This window comes from Petaurus breviceps, unplaced genomic scaffold, assembly GCF_028583685.1.
Source record: "Petaurus breviceps papuanus isolate PSGF00001 unplaced genomic scaffold, PetGlider_PUasm1.0 441, whole genome shotgun sequence".
NCBI classification, from domain to species: Eukaryota; Metazoa; Chordata; class Mammalia; order Diprotodontia; family Petauridae; genus Petaurus; species Petaurus breviceps.
This window is the reverse complement of record NW_027186335.1, coordinates 345,588-369,951: the sequence shown is the minus strand read 5'-3', so window position 1 is coordinate 369,951 and position 24,364 is coordinate 345,588. Positions and strand designations below refer to the sequence as shown.

Genomic DNA, 24,364 nt, shown 5'->3' with positions numbered 1-24,364 from the left:
AGAGGTTATTGATTCCTTCATTTCACAGATGAGGAAACTGAGGTCTAAGAAGGTCAGTGACTTGCCCAAGGTTATATAGTCATAAATAATGGGATTTGAACCCAAGTTTAGGTCTTCCAACCCTAGACCATTGCTCTTTCCTCTGTACCAGCATTCATTTTGGCAAAGTTTAGATTGGCTACATTTTAAGAGAGCCTCAAATCACTAAAATTCTGGGAATTGTATTTCTTTCCAATTTTGAAAGATCGTATTACAGAATCAGAACTAGCAAGAGGAGTTTTTCCAATACAGGAGCAGTTCAGATTCTTTCTGGAGAGGGCTGTGAAGAAGAGTTGAAAAAGAGGCAGAAAATTGGAGAGATAAATTGAGATATAATGAAAGACCCTGGTAGTTTAGTTGCAACTCCGTTGGGGTCACCATTTCTAGGACTTAACAATCTGAGGATGGAATGAATTGGTGATGGCAGAGGGGCTAATAGGTCAAAAGAGAAATTTTAAATAGATAGGTAGGTAGGTGACAAAGATTTATTAAGTGCTTATTATGTACCAGGCATTATGCTAAGTTCTAAGTTAACAAATTCAAGCAAAAGGACAGTTTTTTTCCCTCAAGGAACTTACATTTAAATGAGGAATGACAATACATAGAAGGGACTTAGAAAGGATAGGAGGTAGAAAAAGAGAAGAGATACCTGTTCAGGAAGATGGTGGTAAAATCCTTTGCCAGAAGAGGGATGAATCATGGCAGACCTGGACTTGTTCTCAAAATGGAGGCCTCATTTCTCAAATATATAGAGAACAGTTTTCAGACAAAGAAATCAAAGCTATCTGTAGTCATATAAAAATTCTCTAAATCACTATTGACTAGAGAAAGGCAAATTAAAAATATTTCTGAGGTACCGTTTCACACCTATCAGATTTGCATTAGCAAATGTTCATGATGATATGGGAAAACTGGGACACTAATGCTCTGTTGGAGTTGTGAATTGATCCAAGCATTCTGGAGAGCAGTTTGGAACTATGACCAAAGGGCAACCAAATCCTGCATACCTGTTGACCCAGTAATACTGCTATTGAGTCTGTATCCCAAAGAGATTTTTTAAAAAGAACAACCACCTACTTGTGCAAAAATATTTATAACAACTCTTTTGTGGTGGCTAAGAATTGGAAATTGAGGAGATATCTATCATTTGGGGAATGGCTAAAAAAAGCTATGGTACATGCTTGTAGTGGAATATTATTGTAGTGTAAGAAATGACAAGCAGGATGATTTCAGAAAAACTTAGAAAGCCTTGGATGAACTGAGGCAGAGTGAAGTGAGCAGAACCAGGTGAACATTATCCACAGTAATAGCAACACTATGATGAGCAACTGAGAATAACCTAGCTATTCTTAACAATACAGTGATCCAGGATAATCTGATTATCAAAGGACTCATAATGAAAAATTCTGTCCTCTTCCAGAGAAAGAACTGATGGCATCTGTATATAGACCATAGCATTTCCTTCCCTCCTTCCTTCCTTCCCTCTTTCTTTCCTTTCTTCCTTCTTTATTTTCTCCCACAAAATTACTAATATGGAAATTTGTTTTACATGATTGCACATGTATAACATATCAGATTGCTTACTGTTTTGGTTGGGGGCGGGTGATAGAATTCAGAACTCAAAACTTTTAAAATATCAAAGTTAAAAAATTGTTATTACAGGTAATTTGGGGGAAATAAAATAGTATTTTAAAAAATTATAGAATTCAAAATGGAGGCCTCAAAAAGAACTCACCAGTGGCAAGACGGGGTCAATGTTACTATAGGATAAGAAGACCCCAGGCAATGAGAGAAATTCCAGGGTGAGAGGATAGCTTAGTCTGAATGGGCTGAATTTAATTGGAGTCAGAGAGTAGGCTGGGTTGCATTTGGGAAATTGCCAGTTGCTTTGATGACCTAAACTTCTTTCTGAAACAGAGGCCCATCTTTAAAACAATTTACTTCTAGTGATGCTATCTGTCTTTGAAGGATGGAATGCCATTGTCTCTGAATAATTCAAATTTTATTTGACCCAACAGGCATTGGAGAGAGACAAGAGGGACATGAGTAGGTCACAACATCAGTAACAACAAAGAATTGCCTACAAGATGTGGCATAAAAGATTATTATCCATGAAAAGTATGAATGTAAAAGTAAAAGAAGTAGAAAAGGAGGGAATACACATGAACATCCAAAATGCTTCATTTTTAACTATTTGCTTTCTTTATGAGAGCTGTAAAGAAACCCCTTCAGTTTGTTTGGTGGTACCCTGGTTAGACAAGAATCACATAGGATAAAAAGTTATGGGTGGCTTACAATCTGTACCTTGATTCAGTTCAATTTAGTTCAGTTAACATTTATATCATCTAACCTCTGATGAGAATACATCTTGCAGAGTATCTCTATAAGCCAGTTTTTGTTTAATTTCTTCAGATATGTCATTTATCTTTTTTGTGAATGTTGATGAGAATATCTTTTTCTATCTCCTTTGCTTCTGGTACTCTTATCTAATTTAGTTGCTTTATAACATTCCACTTCACCCATTTTTAAAAGTTTGATTTGTCGGGGCAGCCAGGTAGCACAGCGAGTAAGAGCACTGGCCCCAGTGTTGGGATGACCTGGGAATCAAATCTGGGCTCAGACACTTAGCACCCACCCAGAAACACCTGGCTGTGTAACATTGAGCAAGTTACTTAACCCCAATTGCTTTTTAAAAAAAAAGTTTGATTTGTTTTTATTTTCTTGTGTGTTTTTAGCCATTCCTCTTGTGTTAGAGCCTTCTTTTTGTGGCATATATGATTAAATTGGTTCCCTTCAACTTGGTCATTCTCTTATGCAGATATTTGGGGGAGCAATAATAAACAATAAGTACAAAGTTGATTATACTTTTGTTCTCTCATTCTCTTTCTAGGATATTAGCTCAGAAATATCACAAAAGGAGAACAGAGATCCTACTTGTACAAAAAAATAATTTTATATGCTGTATTTGTAGTAGCAAAAAATAGAAGTCAACACATACCAGTAACTGAAGAATAAGTTAGTAAATTAAGTTATGTTAATATAATGGAATATACTGCTATAAAAGTTATACATATGAAATAGGCAATAAGGTATGGAAAAATCAGGTAATTTCAGAGTTAGAATTTTATTGGTGACTATTGAAGCCATTTTATGACTTGAGAATAATTCACAATAGGTGCAGTATGACAAGTAGTCATCTAACCTTCTTTAAAGGTCTGCAGTGAGAGGGAATCTACTACCTTCTGAGGCAGCCCATTTCATTTTTGGTTAAAGACTTGTATAGAGTGATATCAAGTAGAATCAGGGTTAAAGGGTACTCAGTCTTTTAACAGAAAACAGAACCATTTTTAACTTCCGCTGTGTTTGTTAATTTATTTTGTCCTAGCTTACTAAATGCTAGGGTTTTATACAAGATTTTACTCCTTAATTTTTGTTTATTTGATAACTTTAGTTGATGGGATTATTAAATTTATAATACAATACAAAGTTGTAAGCTTCAGAAAAAGCCAGAGTGGCTATGAACTACAGTGGAACAAATCCTGACTCTGGGGGTCAGAGGACCAGGGCTAAAATTTCTGGTCTGACCCTCCCTATGTGTACTTGGGCCAGGCACTCACCTCCTTAGATCTGGGGGCTTGAATGGCTTTTAAGGTCCCTTCCAGCTCAAGATCTGGGATCCTAATGTGAGGTCAGAGAAAAGACCAGAGGATTTATCTGCTGAGATTGTTGATTACTTTGAGAAAGCTGTTTAATTTGAATGACAGGCATAACCAGATCTCTAGAGGTTTAATAGTGAATGAAAGAATGATAGACTTTCAGTGCAGATTGGGCAATTTTTCCCCTTATTTTTCTTGCCCTATTTTTTCTTACAATGTGGCTAATGTGGAAATGTTTTACATGACTTCATTTATTTAATAGGTAGTGTATTTCTTTCCTTCTGAAGGATTGGGGAAGTGGTGAGGGGCTAGAGAGAATTTGGAACTGAAAATTAAAATTTTAAAAATGCTAAGATTTTAAACAGTGAAATGGGATGTCTCAGAACATAGTAGCTTCCTCCTCACTGGAGTTGGTCATCATGCTGCTTAGATGTCCCATTTCTTGCAAAGTGGTTTGTCTTTACCATATTCTTGTCATTGTATAAACTGCTCTCCTGGTTCTGTTCACTTCTGTCTGCAGCAGTTCATACATGTCTTCTAAGATTTTGCTAAAACCATCCCTTTCATCACTTTTTTGTGACAAAATCATATTCTATCACAAAACATGTCTTTTAAAAATTCTATTGATATATTTTGTTTTTAACATTACTTTCATTTCTGAATATATCTCTACCCACATCTCTTTCTTGAGCTATTTTTAACAGAATAAAAAAACGAAAGAAAAATTTAAAAGTTCAGTAAAACCAACTAACATCAACAGAGTCTGACGATATATACAATATCCTGTACCTCATAGTCTCTCAGTTTTGAAAAGATGGAAGGGAGATTCATTTTTATCCCACACTTCTTCAAGGTCAAATTTTGTGGTCATTACAGTGATTCAAGTGAAGGCTCAATGACTTGTTCTGTCTGCTCTTCCAATACCTAATCTACCAGAACCTCTCATCTCTAACCTCCCCTTCCCGCCCCTCATATACTACCACAGCTTTTCAAGATGAAGAGTGTTCAGTCAGAACCATTATGTCTGTGCTTTAAGTATCTTCATTGCAAAATGATTGGTTTTAGGTGAAGAAAGTATAAGTGATTTCTGTTCTGAGTCCTTATACCTTCAGGCTGCCTTTTGTAGGAGTTTTGGTCTTGTATCTTAAGCTGTGCCGATGAAAGGTAGAGTCTCATGTCTCAAGGCTCATGGAGGTTGTTTGACTGCTCTTAGTTAGCACTCAGGTAATTCAGGTAGCCCTACATTTAATGTGGCTCCATTGATTCTGTCCTGGAAGTTAGCCTCCTACCCAGCAGTGGCATCTGGCAGCCATGTTTCATTTATTTAACATTTGTCAAGCACCTGGTGCTCAGCTCTTGGCAGTCCTTTGCCTTAAGGGGGAGTAGATCAAAGACACAACTGGTATGACAGAAGGTAGAATGCGATGGGCATAAAGGACAGAACAAAAAAGAGGAAGCAGTTAGGGATCAGGAGGTATTGGTAAAGGAGGGAAAGTGATCACTCCACTGTATTTTGAAAGAAAACAAAGATTCCAAAAGGTAGACATGAGGAAGAACGGTATTACAAGAATAGAAACCCTGAATCAGAGATGGTGTTGGTGAATTCAGGGCAGCATGAGGAAGGCAAAACAAGAAAGTACACAGAGCCTCGAAATGTTGGTTTGAGCCATAATTGTGTAAGGTTTAAATGCTAGGGTAAGGAATTTGAGTTTTATTCTGAAAAGAGTAGGAGCCAAGAGTGGGGAGTAAAGGTTCTTGAGCCAAGAGGGCAACACAGTCATTAAGTCATATTAAGCAAATTATTTATGGTTAAAAGCAGAGGGTGAATGAGCTCAAGGGTTAGTATACTGTGAATACCATTGTTGTGTGCTTTTTTTTTTTTTTAGTAAGTCAGGATTCAAAAAGAAATATTGCGTGTGTCCAAAAGTTAAAAAACTAACAAGCAAAAACCACCAACCTTTCTTTGTATATTCAGATTGGATGGCCCTTTGTCAGTGGGTGTGACATTAAGAAAAATAACTTTGGACTTGGAGGCCCAGCTTTTTATTTCAAACTGGGTAAAGCTACCATAAGAAATGTAGAGAGACAAAACACAGCAGAATCTATTCTAAGAATACAGAATGAGGAAATCTATGTCTTGGCTATCTTATAGCATTCAAATGTAAATTATAGTATAGATTCAGGGGGCTCAAAAAAACTATTCTGAAGTACAATGATGAGCACTCTGTGTTTCCTACTAGTAGATTTCAAAGGGACATTTAACTCACAAATGTATTGATTAGTACAGCCATATAAGCAGGTGTGAATATAGTCATTTGCAGTCAGATGACAAGAACTACTACGTGAGAGTCATTCTTTATGGAGAGCAATTTGTTTCCCTGATAACCCTATACTGAGTTGCCTCCTGTGTTGCCTACAAGGTGGCTAGGTAGCAGAGTGAATAGAGCACCGACCCTGGAGTCAGGAGGACTGAGTTCAAATCTGACCTCAGACACTTAACACTTTATAGCCGTGTGACCTTGGGCAAATCACTTAACCCCAATTGCCCTACCTTCCCCCCTCCAAAAAGCAAACAAAAACAAAAAACAACAGAAACCCCCAAATCCTGTTAAATATCACATTCCCACAAAGTAGTTGACTAAAAGTGTTTATATACACACAATTCTTTCATCTTTGGACTAAAAGTGTTTATATACATATAACTCTTTGGTGTTTATATACATACAACTCTGTCTCCCTATAGCCTTCATGTCACACTTTGCCTCAAAATGACAATAGCCCAAGTATGAGGTGACAAGGGGCTGAAGGTGATAGCAGTGTCAGAGGTACAGAGGGAACCCTATAGGAGAGATGTAATAAAGCAATAGATTGGATATGTGGGGTGAGTATGAGTGAGGAGTCAAGGATGACACCAGGCTGTGAGCCTTGGTGACCGGAAAGTGATTGTAGCCTCAAAAGCAATAGAGAAGGGAGGACTTCCAGGTCATGTGAGCAACAAGATGTAGTACTAGACATTTTCTCTGATCTCCATGATCTCTCAAAACACTCCAAAACAGAAATTATATGTCAAAGGTAAAACAACTTCAGCTGTCCCTATGGTCTAGGACACTGAGCATCTGAATGTTTCAAAACCAAATCAAACCTTTAAACAGTTGCTCACAGACTCTGAGCACCCTTAGTACCTCCTGCTACCTCAGAATGGGACAATAAAAGAATCTACATATTTCTCAGCACCATATGAAACTTTTACAAAAACTGAACTATGCACTAGGGGCCCAGAGATACTGCAAACAAATGTTAAAAAGACAGAAGGAGTTAATAAAATCCTTTACAGAACATAATTCAGTTTTAAAAAAGTAATTGATTCAGGGATAACAAACAAAAGATAGCAACCCAAATGGAGACTTGAAATCTTAAATACTGAGTCAAAGTACACAGTTAATTATGTCAAAGAAAGTGATAATGATGAAGCAACATGCCAGAATGTTAAGGATGCAGGTAAAGCAACCCACAGTGAGAGAATCATATTGTTAACAAGCATACATTAACTAAATTGAAAAAGTGAGGATTAACGAACTAATTTTGCATTTTTTTAAATTATAAAGTCAGATAAGCCTAAAACCAGCATAAAGGGGGTAATATTAAAAATTAGAGGGAAATTAGATAAATTGAAAACAAAAAAATAGAAAAGATAAGACTAAAAGCTGATTCTTTGAAAAGACTAAGAAAATTATTAAAATCTTAACTAATGTGTTTAAAAAGAAGGGATCAAAAAATGAACAGAATTGCAAATGAGCAAGGTAAAAACAGCAACACACAAAGAATTACCCATAGTATAAGAAGACCATATAGAGATCTTAAGTAACCCAGTTTCAGGAGATGAAATAGATTTATCCATAAAAGTCTTAGGAAAGGGAAAATCTGATTGATAGGCTGAAAAGTCTAAAAACATGTGTAATATAGGATACCTGAGGACCTACCAAAATAAATTTATACTTTTAATGCTATGCTGATCAAATTACCAAAAGAATACTTTACATAGACCTTAATAAAATAATAATATTGGAAAAACAAAAACTCTAGACAATCATGGGAAATGATGAAAAGAAGCAGGGATAAAGGGAGAATAGCACTTCCAATCCTCAAACTATATTATAAAGCAACTGAGTCATCTAAGCCATTTAATATTGGTTAAAGAATAGAGAGATATATAAATGGAACAAGTTAGAAAAGGGAGATTCAGGAAAAATAGAACTCAATAACATAGTATTTAATAAAGTGGAAAATATAAATGAGGTAGGGAGGAAAAACTCCCTATTTGATAAATATGGTGATGAAACAAAAAAGGAGTCTTGACCAAAATTACACTTAAACTAACACCTTATAACCATATTCTACAATGCAATCTAAATGAATATGCAACCTTAATTTTAAAGAAAACAGTATAAAAAAATAAGAAGAGTTATAGATCACATACCTCTCACAGCTATGGGTAAGAGCAATGGATAACAAGAGACAGGGGCAACTGCAAAAGATAAATAACTTTGTTTGAAACTAAAAAGCTCTGCACTGACAAAATTAATGTGTCTTGGATAAGAAGTAAAGTGGTTGAATGGGGAAAAGATCTTTGTTTCAAATTTCTCTAATAAGGGTCTGGTATCCAAGTGTCGCGCCAATGCAATATTTACTGCATCTAGGATCATGATAAAGACCGGGACTATAAGTATCGCATGGCATTTGATCACAAAATATGCCAGACTCTCCAGATAGAGGATGAAGCTGAAGGATTTACTTAGATACCAGAAAACCAAATCCCAAAACCAGCAAGCCAATTCTATCATAGTACCAAAGATATTCAGAAGACATAATAATGCTGAGAGCCATGCCATCCTTTAACCTTCCCACAAACCAATATAAGATCAATATTTACTCACAAAACTCTGTCTCCTTGCCTAAGTTCCTCTGTCTCCAACTGTCTCCAACCATCTGGCTAGCTCTCTACCAGCTTCTCTGTGGGCTCTGCTTCTTCTCCTCAGCAAACTTTCTCCTACCACAGGCTCCATGTGACTACATTCAGCCTATCAGGGAGCAGAATTTATCTTCATAGCAGGGAAGCTTCAAACTCACCCCAAGTCTATTAAGGGGCGGAGAAGATCTTCAAATTCCCATTCCCACTACACCAAGTTAGAAAAACAACTAATAAATACACACACACATATATATTTGTATGTATGAATATATAGATATATCAACCATAACCATTCCCTAATAGATGAGTGGCCAAAGGATTTTAACAAGCAGTTCTCAACGAAAGAATTGCCATGTATTCACAATCATATGAAAAAATGCTCAAAATCATTAATAATAAGAGAAATGCACATCAAAACAAACTTGGAAATCTCACCTCACACCCTGCAAATTTACAAAGATAACCCAAAACATGGCAATAATCAATGTTAGAGCAGTTGTTGAAGGTTAGGCATACTAATATATTGTTAGTAGAGCTGTGAAATGGTACATTGTGGAAAGCAATTTGGAATTATGCAAATAAAGTGACTAAAATGACCATGCCCTTTGCACTAGAAACTTCATTACTGGGCTTTTATCCCAAGGAAGCCATCTATAAGAAGAAAGTCAACACATACTCCAAAATATTTATAATAGTATTTTTTTGTGCTAGCTAAAAATTGGAAACAAATAAATGTCTTTTATCTGGGAAATGGTTAAACAAATTGTGGTACATGAATGTAATGGAATATTTCTGTTCTCTGAGAAACAATGTATTTCATGGTTACAAAAAAGATGGAAAGATCTATATGAAGTGATGCAAAGTAAAGTAAGCAGAACCAAGAAAACAATATACAGTGACTACAACAATGTAAATGGAAAGAGCAACATAAAAAATAAAATCAAAACTAAATGTAACAAAATTATAAAGATTAAGCAAGACTCAAATGAAGAATTCTGAGCAGACACTCCACTTTCTTATGGAGGTGGCGGGTCCACAGGTATACACACATTGCATGTTTTCAGACTTTTCCAGTATATCAGTCAGTTGTGCTGATTTTTTTTTCAACTCTAGAAATGTATTGTTTGTTATATGGGGCAGCTCTTGGGGAGGGGAAGGAATACTTGGGACAACTATGGTAATGTAAGAAACAGAAAATATCAATAAAAACTTATTTTTATAAAACAGTAATAGGGAAGCTGTTAGTAGTGGTAGAAATGTTTCTTGATAGATCAAAGATTTGGTCATTCTGTGTAGTTTGATTTTGGGGACCAGAGTTAGAAAGGGGTGTGGGATTTCTAGTGACGCTTTTCCAGCTGCTCTCTGCCCAGAGCTGTGTGCTGCCAGGGTCAGTGAAGTTCCAAGATGGCCTGACGAAAGCTTGCTATGAAAGCTATTGATTTGGCAGTATTTGGGGAGATCATGCCTGAAAACCAGAAAGCCATTGCTAATGTCCTGAATTCCCATAATGAATATTTTACGACCAGATTGACTACCCTGCCTGAGAATCCACAAGTGATCAGCTGGGCTTATTACAAGGAAAACATGGCCAAGCCTGGCCTTCTGGACTAGTTTGAGAAGAAGTTCAATGAGCTGAAGATTCCTGTGCCAGAAGATAAATCCACTGCCCTAGTAGATGCTGTAGAACAGGAAGATGCAAAACTTGGTGCTGATTTCATGAAAGCTTCAAATGCTAGGATTGCAGAACTTCAGAAAGAGATGGAAAAGATCAAGAATATATTTCCTTTTGAACAGATAACCATTGAGGATTTGAACCAAGCCTTTCCTCAAGCCACACTGGACAAGAAGTAGTATCCTTATTGGCCCCATCAGCCAATTGAGAAGCTCTAAAATTGGGCCACTTGCTCCTGAAATCTGGAATAAAATCTGGAATAAAGTAATTGTACAGTCTTTAAAAAAAAAGAAAGAAAGAAAGGGATGTGGAGCTTATTGCAGTTGTGCTTGCTACATATGCCTTGGTATTATCAAGCTTTGCCAAGTACTCCCTAGAGTCCTCAGAGGTAGATTATTATAGGCTTGTCCTTTGGAATTATTTGCCATATGTTTTTGAAAGGATAGAAATGGGAAGCTCTGCGAAATAGATATTCGGGCAGAAAGCCTGATTTTCAGATAAAGAATGTAGGCAGAAAAAGTGGTGGCTTTGTCCTGTAATGTTGATGTTGCCTTCTGTGTTGCTGCTTGGCAGAACAGAGGGGAAGAGGAGGAGAGATGCAGGAAAGGAAATCTGTGAACAGCACAGAGAGTAAAGAGACCTAGGATTTATTCTTTATTGAATACCTCTGGCCAGTATTCCTTCTTGCTGTGTTACCTCACCTGCCTTTATGTCTGCCAGAGAATGTTAATGAGAATAAGGCTTTCGAGTAACTTCCCTTCCATCCTGTTTATGACAAATGAAGAATAATTTTACTGTAATAAGATGACTCAGCTGATTTACCAATATGAACTTTGAATTTACTTAAAATAGAGAATAAAAAACCATTGTAGCAAGTTTTAAGACAAATAAGTAGACATTGTCCATGTCGTTGTTTGGCAGAATCTTGAATAAGCTGAACACCTAGATTCATGACTGATTATTTTGTCAAAGGTAAAGATTTGTTTCCCTCCAGCTCTAGTTAAATGTATGTTTTCTATTTCTCTTAGCCTTAGTCACATAAAACTTTTGTAATTAAAGTATTCCAGATAGACAAAAATGACCCCCCAAAAAAGTTGAAGTTGATTTTGGAGGATTTGTGGAAAAAGAGGCCCATGTTGTCAATCATTGTTATTTAGGTATGGATTTCCTATCATGTACAGTCTCTGTTACTGCCAGTTAGGATTTTGATAGTCTAGTTTCTAGCAGGCCACTTAAATAGCTACCACCATTATTGCATTTCTTTTTTTAAAAAATCATTGATAGGGGCGGCCAGGTAGCACAGCGAGTAAGAGCACCAGCTTCAGTGTCAGGATGACCTGGAGATCAAATCCCGGGCTCAGATACTCGGCACCACACCCAGAAATAACTGGCCGTGTAACCTTGAGCAAGTTACTTAACCCTGATTGCTTAAAAAAAATTTTTTTTAATTAAAAAAAATTAAAAATTAAAAATCATTGATGGCGGTAGCCAGGTAGCACAGTGAGTAAGAGCACCAGCCCCAGAATCAGGATGACCTGGGATTGAATCCAGGCTCAGACACTTAGCACCCACCCAGAAACACCTGGCCGTGTAACCTTGAGCAAGTTACTTAACCCCAGTTGCTTAGGGGCATCCAGGTGGCACAGTGAGTAAGAGCACCGGCCCCAGAGTCAGGATGACCTGGGATCAAATCCAGGCTCTGATACTTGGCACCACACCCAGAAATAACTGGCCGTGTAACCTTGAGCAATTTACTTAACCCCAATTGCTTAAAAAAAAAATCATTGATGTCTCATTTTTATATCTTCTTAATATCTAAACCTATCCTCCCCTACCCTGGTCAGTCAACAAGCATTTATGAAGTGTCTACTATATATCAGGTACTGTGATAAGTGCTGATGATACTGCCCCCCACCAAAAAAATGGCAAAAGACAGATGTCCTTTGTTTCAAGAGAGGATTTTAAAAAATTTGTTTATTTACTTTTAGTTTACAACATTTCAGTTCCACAGTCCCTTGAGACTCCAATTTTCTTACCTCTCCTTCCTCTCTCCTCCCTCCTCTCCCCCACCCCATGGCAGCATGTAATCTGATATAGGTTCTACAAATATCTTCACATTAAACATTAATCAAGTTATAAAGAAGAGTTATAGCCAATGGAGTGAACAACAAAAAAGAAGAAACAAAAAAAAAACACAAAAAAGAGATCAAGTAGTTTGCTTCAATCTGCATTCAGACTCAGTAGTTCTTTTCTCTGGATGTGGATATGCCTTTCCATCATGAGTCTTTTGGAGTTGGAAGAGAGAATTAAAAAAAAAAATAAGGCAGTTTGGCAAAACTACCTGGATCTGACAGTATATGGAATGTCCTATACCCATAATCTCAGTAAAGAAGGAAAGGAAGTATATTTTCTCATCTCTTTGATGGGGCCAAGTTTGCTAATTATACTTAGAGTGTTCAGTACCCCTTTTTTGTTCTTTCCATTTGTTGTTTGTTCAGTTGTGTTCAACTCTTCATGACCCCATTTAGGGTTTTCGTACTAAAGAAACTGTAACAGTTTGCCATTTCCTTCTCCAGCTCACTTTAGGGGTGCGGTAAGCAGAATTAAGTGACTTGCCCAGGGTTATACAGCTAGTAAGTGTCTGAGGCAGAATTTGAACTCAGGAATATGAGCCATTCAGCTGTCCCTCTTTCTGTTTACAGTTTTTATAATCATTGTGTGTGCTGTTGTGCATATTGTCATGTTGTTGTAAAACTGAATTGGCCTATTTGAATTTCTTTCTTTTTTTTGGACCCAAATTTTCCAAAGTGTGGGGAATCCCTGACATGGAAATTCCCCCTCTGATACAAATCACCAGGTTGCCTAAAACCTACCCTCTTAATTGTCTGGGATCAGATACTTGCCCTTGATGATGTGATTTGTATTATGTCAGGGGAAGGAATGGTATTCTGGTCTTCTTGCTTCCCAGTCTGGCCTTGTATCCTTTCTGCCGTTCTGCATCCTTTGGGACTCCTAGCATGCATGAGAAAAGATTGTCAGGACAAGAAGGAATTGTTTAGATGTTTCTGAGAGTGCTTGGCAGTATCCTAAAGGTGTACAGAGAAGAGCCTTTAACCTTGCAGCTCATCTATCAGAAATTATAGAATGTTAGCATTGAGAGAAACCAACCCTTTTGTTTTCCAGTAGAAGAAACTGACATCCTGAGAGAAGTGACTTGATCATGCTAACCACTACCGTGTTTCCCTAATAATAAGACCTATCCCGAAAATAAGCCCTCCCCTTACTATGTAAGATTCCTCGAAAATAAGCCCTCCCCCGAAAATAAGCCCTATTGAGATTGCTACTGTAGTGAAGGTGATCCCCTGTGCTACATGCTACATTACGGTACCCTCTGTATGCACCGTCCCCCCCCACCCCTGGGTGAAACGCACGCCGCGCTCCGAGCTGCATCCAATCAGAGCTGCAGCAGTGAACGCGTCATCCTGTTCTTTATTGAATTCATTATTGAATAAAGGTACATTTTTTTGTTCACATTTACCTGTTTATTAAAATTGCTGTCAATGTTCATTAAAATAAGCCCTCCCCTGAAAATAAGCCCTCTGGTGTTTTTCTGTCCAAAAAAATTAATAAGACAGTGTCTTATTATCGGGGAAACACGGTAGTAAGTGCTAGCAAGTGGTGCTCTGACTTCAAACCCCAAGCACTTTTCCTTGTATCACATTTGTTTAGACTCTCCTTTTAGCAAAGGCTTGAGTTCTCAGGGATCTGTAGAAAAAGGGAAGCAGTCCTCTCTGTCTGGGAAACAGAACTGAAATGAAAAGCATTATGCATTGCACCCCAGCTTCTGCATTACTGCAGTTTCATGGAGAGCAGCATTTGTCACCAAGAAAAGCTGACTTCTCTTTGACTCTGGTCATAACTTCTGTCTCCAACATGTGCTCTTCCAGGGAAATGTCCTCTATGAAGTCAGAAGGTCATGAAACTCAGCAGTTCAAGTCAGCAAACATTGGTTATGTGCAAGGAAGGCACTGAATGCCAGAGTGCAGGAGGCACAAAGACACAAAGGAAACAGTCCCTGTCCTAAATGAGCTTATGTTCCTCTAGGGCATGCAAGGGGGCTTCATATACACAATTAAATAAAAATATTTATAATTATATAACAAATAATGTTGTTCCATAAAGACTCTTTTGTGAAGTAGTGAATATAAATACTATGATCCTTATTTTGCAGAAGAGGGAACAAATAACCAAAAAGGTGAGTGACTTGCCACTAGTCACAGGAAGTGCTTCAAGCCAGAGGTCAGGCTCAGGTCTCCTTTTCACTAAGTTACCCTGCTCCTGAGAAGCAACAGGTGCATCTGGAGCCAGAGGAGGGGCTTCCTCTTGAGAGAGAGGCACCAGATCTTACAGAGAACATTCCTGCCTGCACAGTGTGACTGCTGTCATGAGGAATTTGTGCCCAAATTATCCCCACATGCCAACAGCCTCTCCCAAACTCTGTTTTTCGTAAGACTCCCGGGAGGAGAGAGGGAGAGGCTGCAATTTGGATGGGAGCATTTGTTACCATTTGTGGGCACAGTAGGATGCTTCCTGTGCTGCTACAGTGATGGGCATGACACATAGGCGTGATTGAGGATTAATGCAGTGTGTCTGGCTTGCTGTATGCTGCATGCCAAACACATGGCAGATGCTTTTTCAACCCTTTCCTCGCCCCTGACTTCAGGCCTGTTTGCAGGACCCTGGGATGACAGCTCATTATCTGTGCTTCTGGATCTCTGGGGCTGCATTGCATTGCATTGCATGGCAGGATGCAGCCCTGTAAGAGTAAACAGCCCCAATTAAGTCTGGACCTATTTAATTGGCATCCTTCATGGAGGTGAATTGTGAACTACTGTGATGTAATCTAGGACTACAGTGTTTTTATGCCAGCTGAATGTGATGTGGTTTGGGGTCTCTCTTCAGAGCCATGAGTTTTTGCAACACTCCACAGAGGCACTATTAGAAAGAGTATGGTGGTCATGTGATGTGAGATCAAGTCAGAACTCTATTGTTCATTAACTATGCAACCTTGAGTAAGCCTCTTAATTTCTTGGACCCTCAGTTTCCTTAACTGTAAAACAAGAGAGTTGAACTAAATTATCTTTAAAGTCCCTTCCAGTCTAACAAAACTGTGATGCAATAGAAAGCATTTTGTATTTGCCATGAGAGAATTTGGGTTCAAATCTTGGCTTTGCATATTTGCTACCTGTGTTGAACTTGGGCGAATCAATTAATCTGTTTAGAGGTCAGTTTGCTCATCTGTATAATTAAATGCCAAACTAAAGCTTTTTAAAACAGGGACTAGCATGCACAGACCTTTGTTTCAGGAGCATCATTTTGATAGCAATGTGGTAGGTGGATGGGGAGGAAGGAATTTGTGTGGCTGAGCACGTTTGCTTCCCTTTGATAAGTCTGTCTCTGTTAGCTGAGCTTAGCCAAGATAAGCGTGAGGGTTCTTGGTCTGCAGATCCTGCTGCTCACATGGCTCTCCTTAAAGACCGAGTGAGTCATTAGATCTCTTGGCTAGGAATTCCTTGGGCCTCTGTGTCCTGGAGTAGGTGTGAGCATATAGCTACACTGTGCTGAGATTTGCAGGGGAAATTCCCTCCACCCCATGCAGTAGCTGACATGGCAAATACTGACCAAACCTTCTGTGTATTTCTACAATTCTAGTTCATGTGCATTGCAGCTGTGCTCATTTGTCTTCTTGGCATGGTATGTGGTCAGCACTTATTTTTTGCTCTTTTCCTTCAAAGCACGTCTTCTTCCTGAGGAAAATAAGATAATGATTGCATTGGCCTCCCTGCCTTCTCCTTGGACTTTTTGGTATTATTACTATGAGTTAGTGTCTTATACTTTCTAATGGACAATGCTTTCCTGTAACATTTTTTAACATTTGAAGCATGAAAGCAGAAACTCAGATATTGAGGATATGATTGGTATTACCTATATCAATTTGAACAACAAAAGCAGAATTTCCCCAAATCTTTGAAACTTAGATCTGAAAAGGATCTTAGAGATAATTTCATCCAGCCCCTTCATTTTGTTGAGGAGGAAACTCAGGCTAAGTACTAAAGGAACTTACTTCAACGTTCTGATATTTAGGTCTTTGAACTACCTTCCGTTATTGCATTTTTTCACATTAAATAAAGTCTCTGTGAGACTATGTACAAGTCCCATCCCCTTGCTGGGCTGTGATGGACCCTTCCTACCAGCCTGCCAGACTTCCTTCAGTAGGAGATTTGTTTCTCTCTGTCACTGTGGGTTCTGTAGCTCTAAAGTGTAGAGTCATTTTTTTACATGTATTGGAGGAGGTGGAAGCCAGAGCCAGGCAGAAGTCCTGTTTCTACTCTGCCATTTTGATTCCTTCCCCTTGGACAAGTCATTTAATTCCAATTACCTTGCCTACTCCCTCAAAAAAAATGTATAGGTACAACACACCTACAAGCAAACACTTCCTTTACCAAAATTACCTTACATTTACATATGTGTTTGTGTAGATAGAGATATATGTGTATATATGTATGTATACAAACACACATACAGAGTATGTAGTAGAAATATTAACAAGAAAATCTCATGAATCCAGAACTCTCTAATGGGAAAAATGGAAACCCTCCCCCCCCCCAAAAAAAAAGGAGAGCTTGGGGCGGCTAGGTGGCGCAGTGAGTAGAGCACCAGCCCTGGAATCAGGAGGACCTGAGTTCAAATCCGGCCTCAGACACTTAACACACACACACACACAAAACCTAGCCGTGTGACCTTGGGCAAGTCACTTAACCCCAATTGCCCTCCAAAAAAAAAGGAGAGCTTGCCCTCAAGCAGCAGAACTATTAGGAATTTCATAGCCTAAACTGGATATATTCTCACTTAAACTCAATGGGGAAATACCTTTAAAGGATTACTCTATTCTCAATTCCCATTCAGCTCTCTCCCCTCGGCCTTGTTATCTTCAGTTATTCCCTTCTAAAGGAGAACTACTGGATTATCAATCAATCATCAAAGATTTTAAAAGCATCTGTTTTATGTCAGGCACTATGTTAGGTGTCTAGAACATGATTTAAAAAACAAAACAAGCCATTTTTCCAAGCACCTTATGGAGCCAAGTAACAACACCCCCAGCTAACATTTACATAATACTTATTTTGTGCCAGGTACTATGTTAAGTACTTTACAATTATTATTTCATTTGATCCTTATATCAACCCTGGGAGGTTGATGTTATTATTCCCATTTTACAGACAAGGAAACTGAGGCAAAGAAAGGTTAAGTGATTTGCCCAGGAGTCACATAGCTAGTAATTGTCTGAGGCTGAATTGGAACTCGGGTCTTCCTGACTGCATACACTGTGCTCTATCCATTGCATTATCTAGCTGCCTCTATGTCTGTGTAGAGAATAAATCTAAATAAATATCAAACAGTTAAATACAAGGTAGTTTTGGAGGATCCCTAGCATTTGGGGGGTTTAGGAAAGGCTTCATGTTAGAAGGAAGAGGGCACTAACAGGAATGAGGAAGGGCTTCATTTTGGGCTTCCATTAACTCTATGGTTTAGCATTCTATCCTAATTGAATATAATTATGCTCCACTGAGGTATTCTTTCAATGTCTGATTGTGGTACAAGGACAGTCCTGGCATTCTGAAGGTCATTCTAGCAGAGTAGAAGGCTTCAAAACTTGAAAGGTTTCAAACACAGAAACCTTGACAGACTATATGTTTAATCCAAGGACTGACCACACTAAGTATAGAATAATGTTCATCAACTTGAATTTATTTCACCATTAGGAAATCATAAAAACCATATATGAAGAGTAGAGCTCAAGTCAATGATCATTTATTAGGTGCCTATATGTGTCACACTGGAACAAAAAAATGGCAAAAGACAGTCCTTGTTCTCAAACAGCTTATATTATAACAGGGAGGGGAAAGGAAACAGACAAGTTGTAAATAGATATGTATGAGAACAGTCTATACATATGATAAACTGGAGATAATCAGAGGAAAGGCATTAGCCATTGAGAGACTGAGACAGGTTTCTTGTAGAAGCTGGCATTTTATCTGGAGCTTCAAAGAAACCAGAGAAGACAGGAGGTGAAGATGATGGGGAAGAACCTTTGAGGCATGGGGGCAGTGAGTAAAAATATCTGGAGTTGGAAAATGGAGTGTTATGTTCAAGAAACAGTAGGGAGGTCAATGTCTATATCACAGAGTATGTGGAGAGGGGAGTAAGGAGGGGAAACTGAAGCAAGGAAGGAAAGGGTCACGTTCTGAATGGCTTTAAAAGCTAAATTTTATATTTGATACTAAAAGGTAATAGGGGATTATTGGATGGGGGAATATCATGATAAGACCTGTGCTTTAAGAATATTTTGGCAGCTGAGTGGAGTATACAGAAGAGTGGGGAGAGACTTGAGGCAGACAGACCTACCCCCAGGCTATTGCAATAAATGATAAGGTCTTGCATCAGAGTGGTGGCAATGTCAGAGGAGAGAAGGGGGCATACAAAAAAAGATGTGATGAAGGTAGAATTGATAGGAATTGGTATCAGATTGGCTCTGTGGGGTGAGAGAAAGGAGTCAAGGGTGGCACCTACGTTGCAAACCTGGGTGACTGAAAGGACAGCAGTACCTTTGACAATAAAAGAAATGTTAGGAAGAAGGGAACGCCTAGAGGGGAAAGATGATTAATTCCATTTTGGTCCTGTTGACTTTTAAGATAGATGTGTTGAGTTTAGAAGTAAAAAGGCAGAGAGGAGTGGCACACTGATGAAATCATGGAGCCTTGAAGTATTACTGGAGATTGTGAAGGATATACTAGCTTGAAATAATCTATCAATGATGTCTGCTTCAGGTCACAGCTAGGTGATGCAGAAGATTGATTGTCAGGCCTACAGTGTCAGGAGACACACTAATCTTCCTGAGGTCAAATCTGGCCTCATACATTTACTAGCTGTGACCCTGGGGAAGTCACTTAACCCTGTTTGCCTCAGTTTCCTTATTTGTAAAATGAGCTGGAGAAGAAAATATCAAACCACTACAGTATCTTAGCCAAGAAAACTGTAAATGGGATCACCAAGAATTGGACATGGGTGAAAATGCCTGAAAGACTTCTGCTTCGTCTACCACTTGAGATCCTTAAGGATTCCCTGGCTAACAATGGTTGCAGATACTCTCGCATGAAGTTTATCCTGACGCTTTTATTTTCTCAGCAAGCCTCATTACTGACGTTGCATACTTGGACTTAGAGCCCAAGAGCTTTGTACTATGCTTTTGGGGTGTAATTGCAACACAAAACTTGAGTTTTAAAGACAAACAATGAAAAATGAAACAAATGCAGAGAGGAAGCTCTTTAATAATGGTAGGGCAAACAAGACTAGTGAAGTCCTTAGTGTGAAACAGCCACTCCACAGACCTGCATGCATAATGCTTCTCATATTTTCCTCCACTGGGCATAGCTGTGAATGTACATAATTGCCAACATGAAAGTGAAACTGAGATTACTAATAAATCATGTGAATGCTTGAAGTCACAAAAATTAAACGTGTGAATGTTGAGGATGTACTATGTTCAAAAAACTATTAACCTGTGTATACTTTTTGACTTACTGATAATGCTACTAGGTCTATACCCCAAAGAGATTAAAGAAAGTTGAAAAGGACAAAGTGAGAGGTCAGTGCAGTGTGGACTTTGGGAACCAGGAGTATGGGAGTGTGGTCCAGCCTTTGCCTGCTGGAGGGAGAAACAGCTGAGGTGCAGTGGCTGTGCAGCTGCTGCTGCATGGCTGCTTCAAAGCTCCTGACCTGCAAATTGTAGGGGGAACAAGCGACCAGTCTGTGGAGTAGTCATTCTTGCTTTAACCTGCTTGGATCTGGATTGCAGTCTAAGGTGAAGGTCCTGGGATGCATGACCAGTTTACCAGAGCTTGTGGAAGCTTTATAGAGGGCAGCCAACTAATAGCTCCAGCAGCTGAGAAAGCCCCAGCAATTTGGGACAAAGCTCCCCTCTCTGGTAGCAGAGTTATACTGTGGCAAAAAAGCTCAAAAGTCAAGTAATTGAGTGGCAACATGAGCAAGCAAATGGAGCAAAGCAAGCACAGCAATCTAACTTTACACTCCTATTTTGGTGACAGAAAAGATCAAAGCATGGAACAGGAGGAAGACAGCAAAGTCAGAACTCCTGCACCAAAAGCTTCCAAGAAAAATATGAGTTGGTTACAGTCCATAGAGGAGCTTAAGAAGGATTTTGAAAACCAACTAAGAGAAGTGGAGGAAAAATTGGGAAGAGAAATGAGAATGTTGCAAAATAACTATGAAATGAGAGTCAACATCCTGACTAAAGAAAATAACACCTTAAAAAATAGACTAACTCAAATGGCAAAAGAGGCTCAAAAAGCCAATGAGAAAAAGAATGCCTTAAAAAGCCAAATTTGCCAGATAAAAAAAGAATCTCAAAAGCTCACTGAAGAGAATCATTCCTTCAAAATTAGATTGGAGCAAATGGAAGCTAGTAACTTTATGAGAAATCAAGATACTATTAAACAGATCCAAACAAATGAAAAAATAGAAGGCAATGTGAAATATCGCATTGGGAAAACCACTGACCTGGAAAATAGATCCAGGAGAGATCATTTAAAAATTATTGGACTACCTGAAAGCCATCATCAAAAAAAGAACCTAGAAATCATGCTTCAAGAAATTCTCAAGGAAAATTGTCCTGATGTTTTAGAACCAGAGGGCAAAATAGAGGTTGAAAGAATCCACTGGTCACCTCCTGAAAAAGATCCCAAAAAGAAAACTCCTAGGAATATTATAGCCAGGTTCCAGAGTTCCCAGATCAAGGAGAAAATCTTACAAGCAGCCAGGAAGGAACAATTTGAATACTGTGGAAATACAATCAGGATAACACAAGATCTAGCAGTTTCTACATTAAGGGATCGAAGGGCTTGGAATATGATATTCCGAAGGTCAAAGGAGCTAGGATTAAAACCAAGAATCACCTACTGTGATAGTAATGGCATTTAAAGATTCCCCTGTATTGGCTTGGTTTTTCAAATTGATTGTGTTAAAACCCAGAGCTTGTTAATCCCACCTGTGGGATGGACTTGTTGACTTGAAAAGAGAGACACGAACTGGGAGGAGCTGGTGACGTAGATTTGGAGAGACAAGAGAGAGGCAGAAGAACTTTTTGGAAGCAGCACCTTGTGAAGGCAGAGAGAGAGACTGAGAAGGATTGCTGAGGGCTACTTTGAATTGCCCTGGACTTTTGAGACCTGCCCCCGGAGCTGCCAAGGACTGAGGAGACATGGCTGTTTTGCTGGTACTTTGTCTGTCTGTTTTGATGTTGTTTTGCCAGATTTGTCCACTGGTGAAAGACAGTGCTTTTGTTGAAGAAGTCCTGGAACCTGGCTTTTGGTTAAGAAGCCCTGAGACTGTCCTGCAGACAGAGAGTGAATACTGTCCACTGGTGAAGGACAGTGCTGTTGTTGCAGGGGTCTGGAGACTGTCCTGCAGACAGAGTGAATACTGTCCACTGGTGAAGGACAGTGCTGTTCTTGCAGGGGTCTGGGAACCTTTCTGTTGGTTCAGAAGCCCTGAAGAAGGATTTTCTTGTTGTATGTTTACAGAAATCCTGGGAGAGGGTTTTGCTAACATTTTCAGGGGTTCTAGGACTGTTCTACAGACAGAGGATGAATTAATGAAGGGACTGGCAATGTATCTTGTGGCCTTGCTAAGCCTTGTCTCCCCAGGAACTAAGATTGCTGAGAACTTGCCTCGTGTCAAGATGAAGCAAAGACCTCCATTTGGGTATTAAGTGCTGCGCTTAAAATTGATGTAACTCTGGGGTAGATTCAATTGTGATCCAGGGGTGGGGAACTATTGACCTTTTTGTGTTCTATGGTTGAGCAAATGAATGTACTTTACTTATGTTTGGAAACTAATCTCCATTTGAGAAGAGGGACTTTGTGGTGGACTAAATGAAGGTACAGCCTAGGGGTGGAATGGTATTTAGAACAGGGACTTTGTAATTGATTGAATGATTGGAAGGTCCTGGGGTGGGGTAGTACTTGGAGATTATTTAATCACACTTAGTAAATGCTGTATTTTGAATGATGTCATGTTTTGATCTTCTCTGTTCTGGGTTTGTTACTGAATAAAATGGAGAGCACCTATGCTGGTATTCTGAACCTTGGGAAGTTGCCTTTGCTTGGCATAACATTACACCTACCCAGCAAAACTGAGTAACATGTTTCAGGGGAAAATATGGTCATTCAGTGGAATAGAAGACTTTCAAGCATTCTTGATGAAAAAAACAGTTTAATAGAAAATTTAACATTCAGATACAAGAAGCAAGAGAAGCATGAGAAGCTAAACAGGGAAAAGAAATTATAAGGAACTTATCAACGTTAAACTATTTACATTCTGTAGCAGCAAGCACCCCAAGCGTTCTCAGGGTTTGCTGCCAACACAGGTTCTTAGATCTGCTTTGTTAAAGGAAAGCAACTCAAAATGGGTTAACAAGCTAACTTTAATCAGTCAAACATGTATCGTTTACCTAGTTCAGGGGAAAGAGGTCAGCACCCCGAACTTCAGAATATACAGACAGAATTATCAAGACAGAAAACAGATCAAGTAGACATATTTCAAACTGTCCAACCATTACATCCATACCCAATCAACATCTGGGTTTTTCAAAGCCGAGGGGGGGCTCTCAACAATGGCTTCCCAGAATCCAGATCAAATCATAGAAAACTTCTCAAAGTGAGCCCCAAAACAAAGCTACACATCAGGGCTTATATAGCCTTCTCCTGGTTCAGAGAATGTAACAACCTTATTGACTCACTGGCCAATCAAGAAGTATCTACTGAAAAACAAGCCTCTCACCCCAGGCTCCAGGTGCACTTTAGCCTAGGGGCAGGGAAGATCTTACAAATTTACATTCCCATTACACATTCCTACATGCAAAAATAATAATTGTAACTTTTGAAACTTTTCTCAGTATGAGAATAGTGAAGGGAATAAAAATGTGTGTGTTTGTATGTCTATATAGGAGGGTATATGGATGTATGAATACATGTTAGCATAGAAAGAGGGCACAGGACCAATTTAATGGGAAGGGATGATACTTAAAAGGTAAAATTAAAAGGTGAGAGAGGAATATAATGAGAGGTGATGGGGAGAGACAGAATGGGGAAAATTATCTCATAGAAGAGGCAAGTGAAAACTGTTACAATTGAGGGGAAGAATGGGAAGGCCAAAGGGAATGGATTAACCTTATTCTCATTGAATTTGGCTCAGGGAGGGAATGACATATACACTAAATAGGGTATCTCACCCTACAGGAGAAAAGAGGATGAGAAGGGGGATGATGGAAGGGAGGGCAGGCTGAGGGGGAGGGAAGTTGGAAGCACCTACTTTTGAAAAGGAACAGGATCAGGGGCGGCCAGGTAGCACAGCGAGAGCACCGTCCCCAGAGTCGGGATGACCTGGGATCGAATCTGGGCTCAGACACTTAGCACCCACCTAGAAACACCTGGCTGTGTAACCTTGAGAAAGTTACTTAACCCCAATTGCTTAGGGGCAGCCAGGTGGCGCAGTGAGTAAGAGCACCGGCCCCAGAGTCGGGATGACCTGGGATTGAATTTGGTCTCCTATACTTAGCACCATACCCAGAAACAACTGGCCGTTTAACCTTGAGCAAGTTACTTAACCCCAATTGCTTTAAAAAAGAAAAAGAAAAAAAAGAAAAGGAACAGGATCAAAGTAAAGAATAGAACAAGTTGGAGGGTGGGATAAGAGGGAGGGAAATATAGCCAGGCTTTCAAAATATATACACTATGGAAATGTTTTGCATAGCTACACATGTACAATCTCTATTGAATTTCCCAGTAAGTGTGGGTGCCAATTGAGGAAGAGAAAGAATCTGGAACTCAAAGTTATAAAATTAAATGTTTAAAAATATTATTATTATTATTATTATTTTACATGTAACTG

The 24,364-nt window shown here is 39.0% G+C and overlaps 1 protein-coding gene and 1 pseudogene across 4 annotated transcripts in view; both read left to right on the top strand.

Moving 5' to 3' along the window:
• Window positions 1-24,364, top strand: part of ARHGAP39 (Rho GTPase activating protein 39) — a 418,348-nt gene that overhangs the window by 250,143 nt on the left and 143,841 nt on the right. The window lies entirely within an intron of this gene.
• LOC138171436 (ATP synthase subunit d, mitochondrial pseudogene) lies at window positions 10,054-11,982 on the top strand (annotated as a pseudogene).